A 6,217-nucleotide genomic window follows, 5' to 3' on the forward strand; every position below is an offset into this window, starting at 1 on the left:
TCACAAATCAAGTGTTGGATCCCCACTGACACGGTCTGTGGAGGCCATTTCCGGGGTCGTAAAGATCTCTGCAGTACAGGGACCCTCGGACCACATGCCCCTGCCCCACACAAGAGAAAGCCAATGACCACCCTCTCCTACGGCCTATTTCAAATGCCGCCTCCTCCATCAGGCCAGCCTCTTCCCCCTAGCCAGAAGCAATCTCTGTGCTTACTGATCACCCTGCCATGGTTTCAACTGTGTTTCCTGGAGCCCAGGAGAGTCAGGAAGGAATTCAAGAAACTCCTTGATGAGAGGCTGGAAGGCTGGAAGGGTTCTAGAAGAGCTGCTTTTTCACCTGTCAGAAACATTGGAGTCCTGCTTACAATTCCATTTAAAAAGGGAAAAACTTTGAAACCACAAATGTATAATGAAATATCAATATTACTTGGTCATCAGTCCCTGATAACCCAGATGGCCTCAGTGGAGATAACACGTTGGCTTATTGTCAGATAACATATCAGAGTACGCGTCCTCATTTGACATTTGGAAAATAACATGGAGTTGATGACATTTCTCATATCTTGTCTGTATTAGTTACGTGTGCACTTGTTTTATCATCTCTATAAATTTTAAACTGCTTACGTGTTGGAAGCATGTTCTGCTTTGCACCCTTTAGAGTACCTGTCCCAGTGCCTCACACTCTGGTGTCCAACAAATGCAAGCTGAGTGACAACAAGAATATCAGATCATATTCACTAGCAAGCGGATTTACGGAATGAATGTGCTAAATTCTTATCTTTGTTTTTTAGACAGACACATAGTCAGAAGCAACTTAAAGATAGAATTTTACAAACCCAAAAAGAAGTCTTAGGCCACTGTAGGAACAGAGATGTTAATATTGTGCCATGAAGGAGACCCCTGCCTTTGGGGTATTTGTTTGTGTAAATCTCAGTGTTTCCGGGCTAAGGTGCAAAGCACGGCATCACCAAGTATTAACTCTTACGTGGGCGCCCAATTTGCCTAATGTGGCCTTCTGCTGAGATGGGGGACCTGGCCACCGAGATGTCTCTGGAGGATTCGGATGAATGCCTTTGGAATACAGTTTCCACAGGAGTCAAGCAGGTTTGGAAAGACGAGAGAAATATAGGTCAGCCCGAGAGGAGCGCCAGCAGGACTGGCCCGAGTCCTTGGCATGGAGCGATACGTAACAACTATGAGTCGAACCTGTGAAATGGCCGCCCTCCCCTCCTGCTCCCACCTGTGCAGTCAGGAGTCAGGCAACTCCAAGTTCTCCCAAGGCCAACGCCTGCCTATCTCTTTTCTTTTTTGAGGAAAATACCAAATACCTCAGCCATTGTTTCTGGAGAGCTGATGACACACACTAAGGAGAGCATCCCCTGAAGAGGAGGGAGAGGTACCCCCGAGAGTCTGGTGCACCCCTTAGCAGGGTGGGCTGCAGCAAAAGGCGCTGGCCTGGAGCGCACGTGACCTTGGGGACCTCAGACAAGGAGACTCTTGTCAGATTCGGCTTTCCAACAGCCCTGTGGAACATTCTCTGCGAAGTAAATGGAAGGACAGTCCCAGGTGTTCTCTCGCTGCGCATTTCCTGCTTTGCTTTGGGAGAGTCCAAATTCGGGGACCTGTAGTAAACCCCTCAGTAGAAGGTCTGTCCGTTGTGCGCAGGGACCTCTAACACGGTAACGTGAGACAGGCAGAGACAGTGAGGACATTTGGTACCTGTCAGGCAGGAGTATGTTTGGTTCATGGGCTGGGGAGATGTACGTGGGTATACGTGGTGTATGAATCACGTGGGAGAGCAGGAGAAATGGGGGTATCATTGGACCTCTGTCTTCCCCTGTATGTTTTCATCTTGTTTCTCACTAACCCAGAACATTAACTGAAATGATTGATTGCATTTCCTGCTCATCTTACAATCACTGAAATAGCTCTGTAATGTTCATTTGGGCAGGTAGAAATTGGATGAACAAAGAAACAAAAAAATTGAATAATAACAATGGTCGGGACTTGCTAGCAGGTATACAAATGAGGACACTGCAGAGAAAGAATTAGTAGGGATTGAAATCTTTATACATCAAGTTATCACTATCTGCATGACCTTGAATGAATCACAGACCTACCTCTAACTCATTCATGAAAATATTGTTTTATCCAACAAATACGCACTGCGTGCTATGTATCTACACTAAGCACTGAGGAGTCATTCCTTCGTTCAACGAATATCGAGTGAGTCTACTATGTGCCAAGCACTCACCAGGTGGCTGGACGCAGCAGTGAATAAAATAGGCGAACTTCCTGCACGCATGGAGCTGACGGTGGAGTGGTGCGGGGTGGAGGAGGTAATCAGCAAATAAATATAAAGTATGTCGGGTGTGGGGTGGAGGAGAAAACCCACAAATAGATACACAATATGTTGAGTGATAAGCGCCTTGAAGAATAAAGGCGGTAAAGAGATAAAAAGGACCATGGGTGACACTTGACACAGAATGTCTGGGAAGGCCTCTGGGGAGCTACCGTTTAAGGGGAGACCTGAAAAAAGCTAAGGAGGGAGGCATACAGGTATCTGGAGAAAGAGAACATCGCCAAGAGTACCATAGGACTGACTCATTAAACATACAGGCCTTTTAAATTGCCTTAAGTCCCTTCTGGGACCAGGCGGAGTGTCCACCAACCACAGGGCCTCACCTACCCAATGTGGACCCACGACCTAAGAGGAGGAAGAAACCAGATGAATGTAAAGGGTTTCGTAAAGCAAGGGAGGCTACGTCAATGTAAGTAAGGCTATTTATTAGCCACTGGTTTCCAGGCAACAATCAAATATGCATCTATATTTGAAGGCCTTATCCACAAAGAAAATGTGCTGTCTGAGTTCAAAAACTAATTCAAATGCCAAGAGAGTCCTAGGATTGGGCAGTGTCTGAGAATGCCTGTCTAACCTGCCCAGAGCTGCACGCTAGGCCTGCAGCCTGCATGCTGACGCAGTCTCCTCGTACACCGTTTCCTGCTGCATTTGATTATGCGAAATAGATGTGACCTGGAGTTCTTTATTTACAAGGAAATCCCTGGTTCGCAAACGCCTTAGCTTTCGCCAGTTGTTCAACCAAATTCATCAGCATTGGTTAGCTTTATTTCTGGGACTGGTGACATTCTGATTGGGGAGCAAAGAGGGGAATCCTCCAGCTACAAGGACATTCTCGTTCAAAATGTTCTAAGCTTCCAGCTTCTCTTACGTTTTGCTTTAAGTCTGACTTCGGGAGATAATCGAGAACATGCACAGAAATTCAGTCTGAATGGGGCATTTTGGAGGAAATCCCCAGCTGAGTACACAGGAGTGTGTTTCAGCTTTGCTAGAAGAGAAATAGTTATGCATAATGCACGGACTAGAAAGACATTTTTTGTAAGCCTGGCTTTTCAATGTTTGAATTTTAGAACTTAAAATGTTCCATGTGTTTAGTATTTCTTGTTCAGCTACAGTAAAGAAAAGTGGTCAAAAATTCGGTCTCCGCATATGTGTGGCATATTTCAGGAATGTTTAATATATTATTATTTCTGGAGCTATGGGGTTTGTGAACACGGCTTTTACATTCATTACTGGTTGTAGCCAAGAGGTCGTTTATTCGATGCACATTCATTGAGTACCTACTACGTGCCAGGGCCCGTTTTAGGTATGAAAGATACAAGAACCAAGTCCACACATCAGAGGAAACAGGCCATAAATGAATCTATAAGTAAATATAATGTAATGTCAGGTAATGAAGAAGTTCTTGCTTTAATTAAGCCCAGGATGGGAATGTGGGTGGGGCTGCTATTTTAGAGAAAAAGACACTCCCCTGAAGTCTCATTTAAATAAAGACCTTAATGGTTATCTGGGGAAGTGTCGGAGCAGATGGAGTGCCCCAGGCACCGCTGGCCTTCCTGGAAAAGCCTGAAGGCCACGTGGAGCGAGTGAGAGGGATGGCTAGTAATCGGAAATGAGGTCTTACAGGAAACCATATGTCATTGGGTTCCTGGTGTCCCCGAAGTGAAAGGGCCACCGAGCCCGGTTTCATTTCCTGGAGCTTCAAACGATGATAATCAATGACAGGGAGAGCCCTCTACCAAACTGCAGTCTCCTCATTAAGTTTCCCCTTACTGCATGCAAAAATGGATGTTTGCTGTTTTATCTCCTGGGCCCACTTATCTCTGCATTTCTCCCGCCCGAAATGCCCCCTTGACTCCTCTCCCTATTTAATTTCTCCCGCATTCCAAAGCATAATTTAAGCTCTGCCTGCTGGAAGGATGCCTCCCTCACTGGGGACGCTGGGGCTGACAGTGAGAGTGGTTCTTCTCCTGCAAAAACTGGAGGCTTTTACTGAGGACTTCCTCACCACCCCCAGTCTGGTGTTCAGGACAACTGGGAAGTTGAGGGTGGAAGCGTTGGTAGGTAGTTCCCTGTGTGTCTTTCTCTGACAAGGGTATTCCTAAGTCCCATGAGATTTTAAAATGACTCTCATTTAAAAAGATTGAGAACCACTACACTTCCCAGTGCTTCTCAAACGTCAAACGTGCACACGAACCACTGACGTTTCATTAAGATGAAGACTGCATTCAGTAGCCCTAGCCTGAGGCTTGGTGCTGCTGGTCCCAGGGTCCCATGGCCACACTGGGTGGCAAAAAGCTAGAATAGTCTAGCCAGCACTTGCTTGCATACACTGGCATGTGGCTCTGCCCCTTAAGGAGACTGCAGGTTTCTGGACAGCAAGGGAAGCGCTGACACTTCTTGGCTCTTCTCCCGCAGTTGGGACTAATAGAAAAAGACCCACCATCGGGCCTGCCAGATGCCTGCTCTCTACAGATATGAGTGCACTAATTGAGCCTGATTAGAACATCTTCTCCATGCCCGCTTTCTTAGTCTCACTTAGGCCTCTAAGGTTACCCCCAAGTGTTCAAGGCTAAACTTTCCCATAATTCAGAGAAGAATCCCAGAACCCCTAACCTCTTCCTCAGGCAAACCTTTTCTCTCCCCATAAATGAAATAAAAATCCGCCAAGCCTAAAAGCCTTCAGAGTTACTACATGGAATGTACTCATTCGGAAGGATAATTCACTGTCTGTATGAGGGCACTCGCCCTCCCTGAGGTTGTTCAGTATCGAAAAGACCGCCCGGACAAAAAGTGTGGAGGATCGAAGAGACCAGATACATCAAACCAGCACCACCAGCCCTAGAAGGAAGGGGCAGGTTCTGGATCAACTATTTTGAGCCCGGAAGGGCAGAGAGGGAAAGTTTCTAGAAGGTGAGGAATGGTGTAGAAAAGTGAAAATGGGGTTTTGGAATAAAATGGCTACCCCAAACAACCTGCCACTCTATATTTGCACAAGCTATAAAAAAAGCTATTTACTCAGTCATGTGGGGGGAAAAAGTGTTTTCAGCAGCAGCTAACTACAGAGCAAATGAAAAAAAATTTTTACACGTAAGACATGTGTAAAGAATGTCTTTGTGTGTGCAAAAGGAATTTTTCATGTGGTATTTAATAAATATATACACATATTATTTGTACTTATAAAAATACCACATGCAATGAAAGCTATGCATAAATATTTATAAAAATCCCTTTATCTAAGTAGGCCAGTAACATTTAATATTTTTCAATAAATCCATACATAAAATATATACATTCGTGCCAAATGGAACATATATTTTGAAATATGAACCCCAAGCAAAACTCTGAGGAATCTGGAGTAAAATCCAGGTATCTGCCAAAGGAAACTTTGGAGCCGTTGTCATTTGAAGAAAAGAAACAACGCTGGGTCTCTTATCTTCCTGGACTGTTTTGCTGGTCAGATTTCTAACATCTCTTCAGCTGAGTTTTGTATTTGACTTCAGCCTGACGTCCATTTGACCTGCCAACTAGTATTTTCTTTGAGGGTTTTACCACTCCACCCAAGTCTTCTGCTCTCCAGAGCAGTTGTGTGCGTTTCCTTTTTCCTTTTCACTTCACCTTAACGTCAGCCGAGGCTTACAACGCCGGCTCATTGTGCCTCCTGAAGGTTTCAGACCCGGGGGGCGTTGCGGTGAGGACCTGAAGCTGATGGCGCTGGGGAAAGTCAAGGTCCTCCGCAGGGTATCTGCTTTGTGCCAGGATTTCCGTCCAACCCGAGAGTCCCAGGGCCCGGGCCAGGCCCGGAGCGCCCGACTCCCCCCCGCCCCCCCGCCCCGGGGTTCCAGCCGCCTCCCCAGG

Source organism: Ursus arctos, unplaced genomic scaffold, assembly GCF_023065955.2.
Source record: "Ursus arctos isolate Adak ecotype North America unplaced genomic scaffold, UrsArc2.0 scaffold_8, whole genome shotgun sequence".
NCBI classification, from domain to species: domain Eukaryota; kingdom Metazoa; phylum Chordata; class Mammalia; order Carnivora; family Ursidae; genus Ursus; species Ursus arctos.